Genomic DNA, 17,748 nt, shown 5'->3' on the forward strand with positions numbered 1-17,748 from the left:
TCGAGGAGGGAGGTAACATGAATAATTAGGGATTAAAGATAAGGATTCATGTTGGAGATGGCACCTGTGATTTTCTTTTTTTTTAAAAAAAAAATAATTTATTTATTTTTCAGTCCTCAACTTTTACTTCCACACGACTTTGAATTCAAAATCTTCTCCCCACCTCTCCCCACTCACAGCGTGCACCCCATCCACCCCTTCCTCTAGTCTGTCCTCCCTTCTATTACCCCCCCCCCTTTTTCCAACCCCCTCCCTTCTATTTTCCTGTAGGGCAAAATAGATTTCTATACTCCATTGCCTGTATATCTTAATTTCCAGTTGCATGCTAAAACAATTTTTAACCTTATTAAAGCTTTGAGTTCCATATTTTCTCCCTCCCTCCCTCTCCACCCAACCTCACTGAGAAAACAAGCAATTCAATACAGGTCATACATGTATAACAATGTAAAGCACTTCTATAATAGTTATGTTGTAAAAGACTAACCACATTTCCCTCTGTCCTAACCTGCCCTCAATTTATTCCATTCTGTCTCTTGACTTGTCCTCCAACAACAGTGTTTGCTTCTGATTATCCCTTTCCCCAATTTACTGTCCCTTCTATTATCTTTCCTCTCCTATCCCCTTCCCCCTTGCCTTCCTGCAGGACAAAATAGATTTCCATGTCCAATTGAGTGTGTATTATTCCTCCTTAAGTCAAATCCCATGAGAGTAAGCCTCACTTACTTCCTTTCATCTCTCCCCTCTTCCCCTCCATGGTAAAAGCTCTTTCTTCCCTCTATAATGTGAGATGATTTGTTACATTCTATGTCTCCCTTTCTTTTACTCCTAGTACATTCCATTCAACAGCAAATACTATTTTTTTAGGTATTCTCCCTTCATATTCAGCTTACCTTGTGCCCTCTGTCTATGTATATGCACATACACACATATACATACACACATATATACATACACACATATACCCATGTACATATACATACCTACAGATATATAATATACACATACAAGAATGGGCATCAAATAACATCTTTTCATGTAGAAATGTAAACAGTTCAACTTTAATGAGTTCCTTAAGGCTTTTCTTTCCTGTTTACTTTTTCTTTTTTCTCTTGATTTTGAAAATATTTGAAAGTCACATTTTCTATTCAGCTCTGGTCTTTTAAACAAGAATGCTTGGAAGTCCTCTATTTCATTGAAATTCCATTTTTCCCCTGAAGTATTATACTCAGTTTTGCTGGGTAGGTGATTCTTGGTTTTAATCCTATCCCCTTTGACTTCTGGAATATCATATTCCAAGTCCTTCTATCCCTTAGTGCAGAAGCTGCTAAATCCTGTGTTATCCTGATTGTATTTCCACAATACTTCAATTGTTTCTTTCTGGCTGTGTGCAATACCCTTTCCTTGACCTGGGAACTCTGGAATTTGGCAACAATATTCCTGGGAGTTTTCCTTTTGGTGTCTCTTTCAGGAAGTGATCAGTGAATTCTTTCCATTTCTATTTTGCCCCCTGGTTCTAGAATACCAGGGAAGTTTTCCTTGATAATTTCTTGGAAGATGAGGTCTAGGCTCTTTTTTTTAATCATAGTTTTCAGGTAGATCAATAATTTTAAAATTATTTCTCCTGGATCTATTTCCCAGGTCACTTGTTTTCCTAATGAGATATTTCACATTGTCTTCTATTTTTTCATTCTTTTGGTTTTGTTTTATAACTTCTTGGTTTCTCATGAAGTCATTAGCTTCTATCTGCTCCATTCTAATTTTTAAAGAACTATTTTCTTCAGTGAGCTTTTGAACCTCCTTTTCCATTTGGCCAATTCTGATTTTTAAGGTATTCTTCTCCTCATTGGCTTTCTGGAGCTCTTTTGCCATTTGAGTTAGTCTATTTTTAAAGGTATTATTTTCTTCAGCATTTTTGGGTCTCCTTTAGCAAGCTGTTGACTTGCTTCTCAAGATTTTCTTTCATTGCTCTCATTTCTCTTCCTAATTTTTCCTCCACCTCTCTTACTTGATTTTCAAAATCCTTCTTGAGCTCTTCCACGACCTGCATATTTTTTTTTGGAGGTTTTGGATGTAGAAGCCTTGACTTTGATATCTTCCTCTGATTGTCTGCTTTGTTCTTCCTCTTCCAAAAGGATGGAAGAAAATATATTTTCACTGAGAAAGTAACCTTCTATGGTCTTATTTTCCCAGCCAGTTACTTGACTTTTGAGTCCTTTGCAATGTGGAGGCTATATTCTCCTAGGCTTCAGAGGTTTTGTGGAGCAGGTTTTTAGATATCTTTAGAGATTTGTAAGTTCTCAGTTCCTCCAAGATGACACAATCAAGGGAAAGGAGTTTATTCCTCTCCTGGCCTGAGCTCTGGTCTGTGAACAACCATAAGCACTCTTTTCTTCCCTGGAACTGCATGTAGGATTCCCTCTCCACAGCCACTACGAGCACCACCATGCTAGAACTCCTCCTCACTCCAGTATCACCACTCAGGACTGAGACCCAGATCAGCAGCTTGATTTCCCCAGGGTCTTTAGGTCAGAACTCCAAAAGGGGATGCTGTTCTGCTGCAGTGGTTGACACCACCCTGGGGCCAGGAGTGGGGCTGGACCACACTTCCCTCTTACCCAGGTGAAAGAGTTTTCTTACTGACCTTTGAAACTGTCTTTGGTTTTTGTGAGTTGAGAAATCTGGGAACTTCAGCTGCTACCTGTGATTCTGCACCCTGAAGCCTATTCCAGTCCTGTTTGTGCTGCGTGGTCTAGGTTGGGCTGTGCTCCATTCTGAGCCTAATGTGATAGACCCTTTCTGTGGGCCTTCCACACTGTTTTGGTCTGGAAATCTGTTTCACTTTGTCATTTTGTGGCTTCTGCTGCTCTAGAATTTATTTAGACTCATTTTTTACAGGTATTTTATGGATTATAGGGGAAGAACTAGAGTAGATCTGTTCTTCTACTCCACATCTTGGCTCCACTCCTACCCATGATTTTCTTAAAAGAAACTGGGCAGTTTAGGAGGTAAAAGCGAGGAAGGAATTTATTTCAGGTATGAGGAATAGATAGCTTTTGCAAAGGTACAAAGATAAAAGATGAAATTACAAGCCAGAGAATATCAAGAATATTGGATTGACTAGAATAAAGAGAGTTCAAAAGGAAATAGTTTGAAATAAGATGGAAAAGGCAGTTTAAAGCTAGAATGTCTAACACTCAGAATTTGTACTTTAACTCTAAGGCCATAGATAGCTAGTGGATACTGGAAATCCAATCCATCCAGAGTAATTTCCCTTAATCTATGCACATATATTACTCTTCTGATCAAAAACTTCTGTTAGCTGCTTACTATATCAAAGCTAACTCCTCACCTGGCTTTCAAGGCCCTCTAAGACTTGGCCCCACTTTTTTATATGCCTTATTTCCTATTACTTCTCAACTAGAACCTTGTATTCTTCAGTCTCTTTACTCCACCAGGAACATAATGTGTTGTTTATATGCTTATAAATTATCTTGCTTTCCCTACATGAAATGTTCTTTCTTCTTTCTCCATATATCCATTCTTCAAGGACCAGTTCACATCTTACCACTTCCTGGAAGTCTTCCTTGACAACTTCAGCCTATAATGACCTTTCATTTCTTGAAACATCTATAACATATGCAGTCTGTTTCATATGGTTTAACTAATTATAAATTGTTTTATGTATCCTGCTCCCTCAAATAAATTGTGAGTTCTTCAAAAGCATGGGCCATGACATACAATTCTAGATCTTTAAGAGTAGTGCTTCACAAATAGGGACTCTTTATGTTTTTTTAAAACCTTTTTGCAAAACTATTATTAACTAATGTCCCTTTTAATGCTTTATAAATTTAAAAAATTTGATTCTTAGTCCAACAACTACAAACTTTAAAAATTGACCCTTCACTCAACGACAAACAATGCAAAAACCTTTACCAAAAGGGAGTGAAACATCGCATGGTAGCTTCAGCAGAGTATTTAGATATAAACAAAGTTCTAAAGTAGCTAGCACTATGCTAAGCACTATTCTGAGCACATAGTAGATGTTTAATAAATATTCCTGATGAATAGACCTTAAACACAGGGATGTAGAGGAATGAAGTAATTTAGACAAGGTATTCAGAATCACTTTCCTTTCCCAATCCCTTTTATCTTTCCAAACTTTCTAGTAAAATTTTATGGTTTTGGATATAACATTTTGTTCTTTTGTTGTACAAACATTTATAGTTGCTGCTATTTTAAGATTTATAATAGGCAAAATGGCCTACTTTTCTTTGTTTTTCTGTATGCAAAGCAAGAGGAATAATGTGTATACTAGTAAATTACAACTTTGAATGAAAGAATTTAAATTATATTTAAATATTTCAGAGCAACCTTTTAAAGTAATTGAACAGATATTTATTAAGATAATTTGTTATGACTTTTTTTACCCTAGCTATGTCCCTGGTAGACAGAATTAGAATCCTTCATTGTACAAGTTGGAAGGGATTCAAGGTCATCTTGCTCAACCTATAACTGAATAAATTCCCCCTTCTCCCCTAACATCATATGTGACAAATAATTATTCAGCTTTTGCTTGAAGACCTCCAATATAAGAGAGCCTATTACTTTTTGAGGTAACACATTCCATTTTTAAAAAAAATTATTTACAGAAAAACTTTTAAACTTCAAATGTCTTACTCAATTTTGAATTTCCTTGCTTTTTTTTAAATATGAAGAATATTGGAACCTTTTTTCTTGGGTTTCAGATAATTTTTGAAGAGATGGAAAATGTAAAAGTGTGGTCATTTCACCTCTTATTACTGCCAGATATAAATACGTATACACATATGTATATATATTTTACATAACTAGGCCCTGGTCTCCCCTGATGAATTTGCAACATTATTTGAATTCAAACCATATATTTACATTGAGATGGAACCAATGACCATATTTTACAACACTGTAACTTCAAGTAGGGAGGATTCAAAAACATGTGAACACTTTGTGTATTCATTTTTCACACTAATACTGAATGAACCAAGTGTTTCCAATACTGAGCTGACCTCACCATACCATTTTCATTTAGTTTATCCATTATTATCTTTATTTTTCAAAATTTAGCTCAAAAGACAGAGTATCTTCTCTCACACCTAATAATAATATTGATAGATTGCATTTACATCATGCTTTAAGGTTTACAAATAGTATCTCATTTGATCCTCACAACAACTCTTGTGATATAGGTGCTAGTATTCTGCTATCCCTCCCCATTTTAGATTTAGGAGACCGAACCTGATGGAAGTTAAATGACATGTCCAGTGTCACATATCTAGTAAGTGTCTGAGATCAGATCTGAACACAGGTCATCCTGACTCCAGGTCTGACACTGTGCCACATAACTATCTAGTTGCCACCTAAGCTAATTTGTTACTATAACAAATTACTAGGATTTAACCAAGTATACTTTGCTTTCCTGAATAGATATATTCTTGAGAAAGCTCTTAATGGAAATGTTTAAAGTTGAATCACGTTACTAGAGCACAGATTCTTAACTTATTTGGTGTCACTTCTACTGTGTTCATTATTACCGCACCTGCCCTTTGGCAGTCTGGGGAAGACTATGGACCACTCTGCATAATATTCGTAAATGCATAAAATAAAATACATAGGGTTACAAAGGAAAACAATTATATTGAAATAAAACTATCATAACTTAAAAAAGAGCATGGACTCCAGGTTAAGAACCCTTGCAATGGAGGAATTTGTTATTTAGAGAAATAGTAATATGAATACTGTTTTTTTAAAAGCAAATACATCTCCCCTAGTTTATCTTCCATATATTGATGCTTGTTTAAACTAGGGTATACCACTAAAATCCCTGGTCAGCTATTGTTTATTATGTATCACTAAATGATCTTTCATTTTGAAAAATGTTCCTCTATTTGTGCTTGTGTTTATCTTCTCTCCATTTATAGTAATCTTTCCTCCTTGAGATCAGTGACCCTGTCTTCTTCCTCTGAGTCCACTCTGAGTCTAACAGGGCCTGTGTTGGCAGAGGGAAGGAGCTGAGGAGGTTTTAAAGCATTTTTGGCAATTATTCTCTACCCCTTTTCCACTTCCGTTCCCCCTGTGAGCCCTGGTCTTTGTTTTATACGTAGTATTCTTTAGCTTCTCCTCACCCAAGATCCTCCCATCTAGATCCTGAGATACACTGTGTAGGAGACTCACGAAAATCTTATGGTTCCTCTGAAACGGAGATGAATTGGGCTTTTTGTGTGTGACCCAAAGAATCTGATTAAGGACTGCTGTGGTCTTTAATTCTGGAATTAGGAAGATCTGTATCAGTTTATGACCCTGCACAAGAAATTAGATGTCTCAGTCTAAGTTTCTTTGTGTCTAAATGAGGGTGATAATAGCCCCTTCCTTATAGCATTATTATAAGGATCAAATGAGGCAATTTCATCATACATATATACATGTATATATACACGTATGTATGCATATAGCCTTGTAAGTCTTAAAGCACAGAATGATGTGAGCTTATAATTATTACTACCCTTTGCATCAAGGAAGTCTCAGTGGAATCAGACAAGAGCTGAAGAGGGAGGACTGAGGAGGGGGAATCTGCCACCTTTCTGTCACACTGACAATACCCATCTGCAGGTGAGGTCTGCTACCTACAGATAGGGTACAAAAGGGAAAGGGAATAAACATGTATTAAGCACCTAACTATGTGCCAGGCACAGTGCTAAGTGCTTTACATTTATCATAGAAAGTAGCATATGCTAAATACTAAGAAAATCAAAGTAGAAATGATATAAAATTGTGTCCTCTTCAGTCCTTCCCATAAGTAAATCTTGACCATGTTACTCTCCCAGGTCCCCTTAAACTACATCAGCTCCAAAAGAATTTCTTTCTTTGATATCTTCCTACCTCAAACTCTCTCCCTACCCCAATGATTTCTTTCATCAGGTACATTTGGCTGTTACTCCTTTTTTCTTTTCAAAATTACTATTCACTCGAAACACTGGAATTTTGTGAGCTTTTTTCTTCCCTTTGAATGTACTTTTATTTGGGGAGTAGGGAATAAGAACATCTATGAACTACAGCTTATTTTTCAAATTAGGAGATAGTTACAGTTAATTCAATTCAATAAGCATGTATATTAAGCGCCTACTCTGTACATGGTACAAGGGATATAAAAACCAGATAAAAGGATATGCAGTCCTCGTCTTTCATTATAATTGTGAGAGAAAATGCCAGCCTGCATTGTTGGTAGAGGGCATTTTCTTGTTTCCTATACCATCAAATTACAGTTCTAATCTCTATTTTCGCCATGAAATCTTGGAAGACAGGAAAACTTCATGATACACAGTATTTCGGAATTTAGGGGCCCTCTGCATAATTCACAGTACTTTAGGATTGTGAGGTAGGTCCTATTTAAGATTATGAGTTACATATTATAAGTGTATTTGGATATATATTTTTTGAAATCACCTAGAATCTAGAGGAATATAAAACCTCCCACTTTTATTAGACCCCAGGGGTTTTTAACCTTTTTTGTGTCATGTATTCTTTTGGCAGTTTGGTGAAACTTTTGGATTCCTTAGAAATACTTCAAATGAACAAAGATTACAAAGAAGACTTATTGAAATAATATATACATTTTTCCCATCCACATTCACAGACCCTGGAGGAGGTTGTTCATGGACCCCAGGTTAATAATTACTAGACCAGATGGATTCCATGCTTTGGGTAGGGGATTAATACTTTAACAGTGGATTTGAGATATGGTTTTGTTAAAATATATACACAATTTTACAGAAAGCTTTGATGAATGGAAACACAAAGTTATAAGAAATGACAAAAGTCAGTTGCTCCTAAAATATATCTCTTCTTGGATGTCATCTGGCAGACTAGCAGTTTTACGGTACCTTATACTTTGACTTATAAAGTAAAAAAAGTGTGGCATATAAGGAAGAGGAAGCCTAAGGACCATTTGTTGAGAGTTTCTCCTTCTCCCTCCTCATCTGACATCATTCACATCTCCCATAATCTCCTCTTTCACCCACCTCACATGAAGAGGTAGCCCTTTTACCCATCAGTTCATACCCTTGATCCTATTCCTTTCCCTCTAGAGATTTTCTTCTCTATCATATCTACTCTGTCTAATTTTCAATCTATCTGTTCACTCCTTCTTTCTCTCTCTTGTCTCAAGTCTTCTCCACTCTCATGCTCATGTCTCCCCATCCTTTAAAAAAAACCATCAATTGATAAAACCATCATTGCTAGCTATTATCTTTTATCTATCCCCTCCTTTCTAATAAGCTCTTTGAAAAAGCTGTCTATATACTAGGTGCCTCCACTTTCCTCTCACTTCAAAGCCCTTTGCAGTCTGACCTCATCATTCAACTGAAATTGCTTTTTCCAAAGGTATCACTGATCTCCGGATTGCCAGATCTAATGGCCTTTCCTCAAGTCTCATCCTTCTTGACCTTTCTCTGGCCTTTGTCAGTATTGATCAGCAACTCATCCTGGATATTCTCTCAAAGTTTTGGTGATCCTGTTTTCTCCTCATTCTCTTCCCACTTGTCTAAATTTTCTTTATCAGTTTTTCATCCAGTCAGGCCTATTAATTGAGGGTATATCCCAAAGTTCTGACCTGGGCTCTCTTCTCCCTTTATACCAAAGGTTCTTAACCTTTTATGTTGATCTGTTTATGTGTTAATCCCTTTGGCAAAATGGTTTTGAGCCCATGGGCCCATTATTAGAATAATGCTAAAGAAACCAATTATATTGAAATACAGTTATCAAAATATAAAAAACCCTGATTTTTTATCCAAGAATAAGAACCCCTATTCTATATTGTCTTGCTTGCTAATCTCATAAACTCTCACAGATTCTTTCATCTCAGTGCAGATTGTTCCCAGAATTCCAGACCCACATCAACAACTGTCCTCTATGCCCCACAGGCACCTCAATTTTAACATGTCTGAAATAGAACTCATCTTCTTCACCCTAATACCCCCATCTCTCACTCTAATACTTTTCACTTCCCAATTTTCTTAATAATGGAAAGGGTATCACTACTTTTCCAGGCATAGGCTTATAATCTCATTGCCATCCTCAACTTTTTACTCACACTTACCTTATATATCCAATCTGTTGTCAAGTCTTGTTTCTACCTTCCTAACATCTTTCATGTGTATCTCTTTCTCTCTAATCACATAGCCACCATCTCAATATTCTTTGTGCCTCTCACCTAGACCATTGCAACAGTTTTCTAATTGATTTCCCTTTCTCAAGTGTCTCCTCATTCCAACCTATCCTCCACTCATTATGGCTTTACTAATGTGTAGGTATGACCATGCACCCTGCCCCTGCCCATAAATGCCAGCACCTTCTTATTACCTCTAGCATCAAAAATAAGCTTCTTTGTGTAGCATTTAAAATCCTTAAAAAAACCAGTTCCTTCATACTGTTCTAGTCTTAACACATGTTACTGCATCTATGTAGTCTATAATCAACAATTGCCCTACCTGCTGTTCTCTGAATACCATATCTCATCACCCAATTCCCTGTCATTTTATAGGCTTTCCCCCATGTTCTCATCTTTCTCATCTCTGCCTTCTGGCTTCCTTCAAGAGTTAGCTCAAATTGGCCTTCTCTCTCATCCCCATTGCTATTACTTCTCCTTTGAGATGACCTGTATCTATTATCTGTGTCCATGGTTGTTTGAATGTTTCGTTCTCTGGTAGAATACGATCTCCTTAACTAAAGGACTGTGTTTTTTACCTTTCCCTGTATCTCTAATATTTGGCACAGTGCCTGGCACATAATGAGTGCTTAATAAATGCTTTACTGACTCAATAGGTATGTGTCAAGCAGAAACTAAGAACGAAGACAGCATGCTACTATCTGGTTTTATGGCAATCAGAAAATTAAAAGACTGTAAAAATCAGATTATATTTCCTGTGATGACAAAATTGATGAAAATATAGCTAGTTCAAAGAGTAGTTTTGCTCTCTAAACATCTCTTAATGATTGTTGCCTATATCAGTGTATGAGACCCAGCTTTTCTGTATGGCTATAATCTCTGTGCCACCAGGGGGCAATTTCGATATTACTTAATTCATTATCCTATTGACCCTGTTTAGAAAAGCCATGTGGTCTACATCTAATAATTTTCTAATACACTTGGTCAGTCTCCAATCTCTTGGAAAAACAAAGTTACCCCAGACTTTTTTTCTGGTAATGGCAATGAGTCAAAACCATGGTTCTGAGTAACTGATTTATAACACTCTTATCTTTATACAATACAATTACTTTGTTCTTTCATTGGGTGTAGCTAATTCCTGGTGATAAAACTCCCCCAATCAATGCAGAGTTGCAATTGCTATATAACTTGCTTGGCTGCTGTCCTTCGTCTTTAAAGAGGACCAAAATGACATCACCATGATAAAGTGAAATTTCAGTGTGTCTGACTGTGGCTGATCAGACAACTGTCTTGGGCTCTAAGAGGTGAAATAATGTGCCCAGAGTCATAAAGTCAGTATATGTCAGAGGACCTTGAATCAAGATCTTCTGATTATGAAATTGGCTCATTAAGCAACATGCCAGGCTACCCCCATGACAGGATTTTAGAAAGAGGAAAGATTTGACCAAAGAGTGATTGTAACTAGTGGCAGAAGTGATAGAGTGCTAGACATGGAAAATTGTTCCCCAAAAGACCTCAGTTCAAATTCTGATTTAGAAATTTACTATCTGGTGACAGACCCCAGCCAGCAGGAGGGAAGAGGTGGTGGTGCCAGCAGTGGCCAATGCCTTAGCTTGAGGGAAATTGGGAGGGAGGAATGATGGTGGTAGCTACAAGTGGGATGCTCTGGCCATGACTGACTTTAAGTTGGGCATTGTGTGGCTCAGCTGAGTGGCTGGGAAGAGAGAGTACACACTGATAGATGAAGAAGTCATTCCACTGGTGGAAAGTTACTCTTTTGAGACAAGAATGGAAGTAGACATTGCTGGAAATGGTGCTAAAATATCTGCTTATGCTTTTAACAAAAACCATGAAAGGGGATCTGGACATTTACTTCACGAGTTGTCGTGGGAATGACAGAAAGGAGGGATTGTTCCAGGACTTCAGGTGATGTGTCTTAATGTAGTAACAGCGGACAGATGACTAGAGTCATGTAGTTAGTGCCATGAGGTTGGAGACACGAAGCAGAAGAAATCGCTAGTATACAAAGGGAACAGAGCTTGTGCTGGCAAGCAATTCAGCAGCTTCTCACTGATCCTACAGAACAACAGTTTCCCTTCTTGAATATTACTTGTTATTATAATGCTAATGAAGATATGGTAAAAGAAGGGAATTCCTCCTCATACTATGAATGCCATTATCTGCTATGTACAATGACTAAAAAGGAACTGTGTGAATTCAGCATCTGTGGCTAGCATCAGGTGGGCAGGTACTGTGGTTCTCATTGCCAGCAAAAGGACTGGTCTGCTCACTAGAAACACTGCTAGAAGAAGAAATAAATCTTGCAGCAAGAGCTTGAGCCAGAGCAATGACTGATCAGTGACTTCTCACCAGTCAGATTTCTGCTCAGATAGGCATCTATGGATCTATATTGTTTTGGCACTGAAGCCGGAAGCACTGAAGAACCCAATGATGCTTGCATAAAATAGCCACTATACATATCAAATCACTTCAGGTGCTCTATGTAAGGGGACAGAACTTTCCCTCCAGGATTACTCTCAAGCAGGGACTATTATGGAGGCATCAAGCAGGAAGGCTCTCATTATTTTGATGTTAATCTGTTTGTAAACTCATGTACAGATTTTAGAGGTTAGAAATTACAAACAAAATTACTGCAATTTTTAAATGTGAAACTGTTAAGTCACATGTCTAAAAACCATCCTGTATCAAAACCTCATCACCTAGAGAGTTGGAAGTCACAGTAGCTGAGTCAAGGTCAGGGAGATAGGCTTCTAGCATCGGCAGGTACTTTGGAGAACAGTCTGCATGGAAGTAATATTTTTGTAACAGCCAAGAAAAGGGTTTGAATAAAAAAAAAAAAGAAATTTATTGTCTGTGCAGTTCTGGTCTAGTAATTTAACTTCTCTCAACCTCAGTTTTCTCATCTGTAAAACTGGGAAAACAACTGCACCTATCTCACAGGGGACTTGTGAGGATCAAATGAGATAACCTATGTAAAACACTTTGTAAACCAAAACTGAAAAGTTACTGACAAACTCTTTTTCTCAGAAAGATTTTCAATGCACACAACTAAACTGGTTTTAATGATTTCTTCCCTGATAGTACAATCTTAAGAGGAAAAAATGAAACCAAGATTTTTATGTAAAGAGTCAAAATTACTACCTCTTTACTATGTTTTTTTAACAAAAGAAAAAGAACAAGAAAGGTTATTAATAACCCTCATCTCCTTAATTAGGGAGATTGTTCCCCATATTCCCCCCCAAAAGATATCAATAAGATTATATGGGGGAACAAAACCCTGATAGACACTCTTGCTTCCTTAGTATCTTTCACAAAATCAATTCCAGTACAAGGTTCTAGGACAGGTTCACAGTTTTTTCAATGGCTTTTAGATTCTGCAGTATCCTTGGATTCTGCAGTATCATCTTGCCCAAACTCCTCATTTCACAGATGAAAAAACAAGTTGAATTAGTTTGTTCAAATCCTCACAGGTAGTATGTGACAGAGCCTTTACTGGAATACCATCCCTGACATTCCAAATCCAACTCTTACCACTACACTATGCGAAAACAAGTAGAAAATAACCTTCAGTGCCACCTCAAAAGAAGGCTGTTACCTTTCCTTTCTTGAGATTCTAACAGTGATGTTACATACTTCAAACTATATTTAATAAACATTTTCTCTCAGAGAGGCTAAAGTTAGCAAATACCAACCTATTTTTGCAATGTTAATTTTTAAAACAGTGCTCCTCCTATCGTGTTGTGAACTATATTTAGTAGTTATCTGCAAAGGACATCCTCTTCCTCTGTACCAAGATATGATGATCTTCATGTCTGTGATTTTTTAAATGCAATGGCCACAACAAGATTTTTGGAAAAAATAAATGCTGAATTTAAATTCTCTTCCTTTTGAGAGGGATAGAAAAAGTGATAATATTATACCAAAGCATTGAAATTCTCAGTAGGATCTAGTGCTGAGAATGCAAGAGGGACATAAGAAAATTTAGTGGAGAAGAAAAAACCTATCCTTAGGATTCATTTTAAGACATTTATTTGAAAGCTAAGAGTACCATCAAAGCAAAAATACATTTTCATGATTTTTTTTTTTTTTAGTATAATGGGACAGTATTAAGGAGCAATGATGCATCATGTCTAAACTGGCCTTAAAAATTATATTTCAAATGCAGTGTGTTCAACTAAATGTGTGTGTGTGTGTGTGTGTGTGTGTGGTAAACTCTTTAAAATCTGAGTATCTAAGGAAGTAGGAACAAAGTCATTGGCTAAACTTCTATTATGCATTTAGCTTTGCATATTTTTTAACTAATGGTTTAATATTTTACATATAAACACCACATTAACTAATGATTATACATTAACTTTAATAAACATTAAGTACCTACTATATCTGTAAAGTATTATTTTAGGCCCTGGGAATAAAAAGGTGGAATAAGACACCGTTCTTGACCTTTAGATCAAGAGTTTATAATCTAATATGGAGGTTAAGACATTATTAAATACTGTTAAAACAGTATTCCAAGACAATGAAATTCAAGATTCAAGAGAATAGGAATGGAAGAATTAAGAATCAAAGACTTTCGGAATTGGAAATGACCTTAGGTCATTAAGCTCCCTCTCCCTAATTATGCAGATGAGGAAATGGAGTCACAGAAAGGTAAATGACTTGCCCAAAGTCATGCAACTGTATTAAAGTCAGGGCAAGACTAGAATCTATGTTTGCTCATTTCTAGTCCACTTATTTTCAACAATCACATTGAAAGGCAGAAAATGAGCTGAAGCTCCTCTAGATCTTTCCATCTCTGAAACTCTAACATATTGAGTCTTAACTTTACCATTTATGTTTTATGAAGGCAAACTATATGAGGTTCAAGGAACTATTAAGTATAATTTTAATTTGTTTTTTGGTAAGGTCTGTGATTTCATAGTTGTAAGGAGTTCCTGTTGAGGGAATTGCCTCTACCAATGAAAATCAGCAATGGTTCTTCCATTTTACCTAATAAGTCACCCAGCATCACAAGCCAGTACAAATCAGAGGTTGAACTCAACAGGGAGAGTATAATGGGGAAAAAAAAAGAATTGGAGAATGGGATACCAAGGGACATTATAAAACAAACTTCTGCATGGAATTTTGTCAATCCTATATTCTTGGTACTAAACTGTACTCAGAATTGTTTTGCTTTGCTATGTTTTCTCTTTCTTCATCCTTAGAAGCAAAAAAAATCAGAGAAAGATGACTTACTAAAAATGCACTTCTTATATACCCCCCAAAAAGAGCAGATGGTAGGAAGGTCAAGAAGGACAAGAATCAAGACAATTAACATGGTCAACTTCCTGGATGCATTAAAAGGAGGACAAATAGATCCTATTAAAAAAGTTGTAGCAATTGGGGATGGTTTGCCTAAAAAAATCTAAATAGTAATCCAGTAACTGGCATTAGTAACTGGAGAGGCTGCAGAGATAAGAGGGAAAGAAGCACTCTATTTTAATGTCTGAAGTTTGGTTCACCTCTCACCGACTTCTCACTTCATCAGTTTCCTGCTCATATCTAGTCATCCTTTGATTCCTCTTGCCACTACTGTTGTATATGCCCATATCGCTAGCTAGCTGGCTAGACAAATTCAAAAGCTTCTGAAAAGATATTTGTGCTCTTACCTTCTTGTTTATACCACTGCTAAATTTGTCTTCTTTAGATGTGGATCAGGTCATGTCACTCTTCTCCTAGAGACCTTCCAGCTTAGCAAGTTTGATGATCCCAATGCAAGTGCTATGTACTTTCTCATTACCGAACTTTTGCTCACACCATTCCCTATGCCAGGGATGTTCTTTCTTTTTTCCTTTTCCCTACCTGTGGAATGCCTATTCATTTTTTAAAGCTCCTTGAACAAAATCCCTCCAATGTTTCCTTTGCAAAGAAACCTCAACTAATCACTCAAAAAGTCTCTTTCTCCCTCTGGTGTTTCAAACTGTGCTCACCCTTTTCTTCCGCACTTAGGCACTTCGTATATATGGTAAAACACGCTGTAACCATTAAAGCAGTACATTAATGTTCGCTGCTGCTTTCATTGCCAATGTAAGCTCCATGAAAGCAGAGACCACATCTTATCTAAATGGTATCTCTTTCTTAGTTCCAGACCTCAGCTTAATGTCATTTAGCCCACAGCAATAACTGTCTCTGGGACCCTGTCCTTGCTGTAACAATAAACAGATGTGATTCTGCAGTATCTTTAAGTAAAAAAGTCAGGCATGGGTCCCAGCATATGACACAAGAGGGAATTTTCAGCGTTTCACTTTGACAACTCATTCTCATGACAGAGGAACATATTCTTAAACAAACTGCAAGAGACAGTAAAAGTTTGGTAGAAGAAAGGGAAAACATTGGTGCTGGCAGTGACAGTCACTGAGAAATGTTTCTTTTCCTGGCCTTTAATCTTTTTCCTCTTCTTTATTACAAAAGGTTTTAGAGTGGGAGAAAGGAGACCTGAATTCTAATCCCAGCATTATCACTTTCTTGTACGTGCCTCAATAATTCAGTTCACCTCTTTGAAGGCCACTCTTCTCATCTTTAGATATGGTTTTCCTCAGAGTTCAAGCTCTTGAGGGGAGAGGCTATATTTCTTTTATTTTTATCCTGAGAGCTTGGCACATAACAAGTGGTTAATAAATGCTTTGTCATCAACCTTATCTACAAAATGAAGTTATTGGACTAGTTGATTTTACTGAGATAGTAGTACAGCATGGTATAAACGGATAAAACTAGACACTGAAGGGTGAGAAGACTGTTAGAAGGGAACAACAATGGGAAAAAAGGGAGAAAAAAAGAGAAAAAAGGTTATTAGAGTCCGACTTGAAGAAAAATAGCAAACCACTCCAGTATTTTTGTCAAGAAAACCCCAAATGGGGTCACAAAGGGTCAGACACACTGAAAAATGACTGAAGAACAATGAGTCAGAATGTGGAGTTCCTTACATTCAAAAGTTAATAAGCAAGTCATTTGCATAGTAAGGCAACTGAAAACCACTGAAGTTCTTTAACAGGGGAGTGATGTGATTATACAGGACCATCTATTTGGAGGTAGAAGGAATCTCAGAGGCCTTCTGGCTCAAGTCCCTCCCTTTATATATGAGGAAACTGATTTATGGAGGTTAAGTAATGTGCCCAAGATTATTCAGGTATTATGTGTCAGAGGTGAGATTTGAACCCAGGTGCTTTGACTCTAGAGTCCACTGGGGTATATCCCCACAGTACTAGATCTTTGAATTAGGATGATTATTTGATATCAATTTGACATCTCTAAGAGAGAGACATTAGAATGAGACCAGTTAAGAGGTTATAGTAGTCCATGACAGCTAAGTGGCACAGTGCACAGAATGCCAGGTCTGGAGTCAGGAAGATATTTCCTGGCCTTAGACACTTAGTAGCTGTGTGACCCTGGACAAATCACTTAACCTTGTTTGCCTTAGTTTCCTCATCTGTAAAATAAACTGGAGAAGGAAATGGCAAACCACTCCACTCTCTTTCCCAAGAAAACCCCAAATGTGGTCACATAGTGTTGGATATAACTGAAAACAACTGAACAACAACACAGTAGTAGTAGTCTAAGTGAGAGGTAATAAGGATTTCCAACTCTCTCCAAGGTTCCTTAGGAGCTTCTTACCACTAAATCTAATGTCCTTTCTCAGTACTGTTATTTGACTTCTCTCCAAAATAGCTAACAATATGGACCATCCCCTCCTTCTTGATATATTACTGTCATTTCAATGATACTGTGCTCTTCTTTTCCTTCTTACCTTTTCCACCACTCCTGTTTCCCTTTCTATTTTTCCACATGCCATCCATTTCTTTTATATGAATGTTCCTCCAATGATGTATCTTTGGACTCCCTCCCACCCCTACTTTCTTTCTTTTTTTTTTTTTATTTTTACTATATTCTCTCTTACTGATCTCATCTACTCCCACAACTTTAGTTATCACCTGTATGGATATCATTTCTGAATTTCTACTTCCAATCTCATCCCCTTTCCAGGACTGTGGCCTTGCCCATTGCCTATTCAGCACTTCTGCCTGGATATTCAACTAATGTCTTAAATTCTGCATGTCTAAAACAGATTTGATCTTTCTCCTTCAAAATTTGCCCCGGTCCTTATAATTTTTCTATTTCTCTTGATGATGTACCAAGAACCATATCGCATAGGCTCAAAGTCCATCTCTTACCCCTCATATCTAATCAATAAAAGGCCCTGTCAAGTCAACTTTGCAGTCTCTTGAATCCATCCTTTTTAAGAAAACTTCTGTTTTAATCCTATTACAACATCCCAATTCAGGCCCCAAACACCTCTTCAATATTGTAAAAATGTTTTAACTTGTTAAAATGTATTCAGTTTACTCCTTTCCCAATTCTTCTTTTAGGGGTAAGGGAATAAACTATCATACAGCACTAATTATGTGCCAGACATTGTTTACTTTACAAATATCATTTCATCTGATTATCACAACAACCCTGTAAAGAAGGTTTTATTATTATCCTCATTTTAC

The 17,748-nt window shown here is 37.0% G+C and overlaps 1 protein-coding gene and 1 pseudogene across 2 annotated transcripts in view; one reads left to right on the forward strand and one right to left on the reverse strand.

Annotated features, from left to right (window-relative positions):
- Positions 1 to 17,748, reverse strand: part of GNAL (G protein subunit alpha L) — a 515,901-nt gene that overhangs the window by 84,985 nt on the left and 413,168 nt on the right. The window lies entirely within an intron of this gene.
- On the forward strand, positions 10,672 to 11,550 carry LOC140501031 (zinc finger MYND domain-containing protein 19 pseudogene; annotated as a pseudogene).

This window comes from Notamacropus eugenii, chromosome 4 (assembly GCF_028372415.1).
Source record: "Notamacropus eugenii isolate mMacEug1 chromosome 4, mMacEug1.pri_v2, whole genome shotgun sequence".
NCBI classification, from domain to species: domain Eukaryota; kingdom Metazoa; phylum Chordata; class Mammalia; order Diprotodontia; family Macropodidae; genus Notamacropus; species Notamacropus eugenii.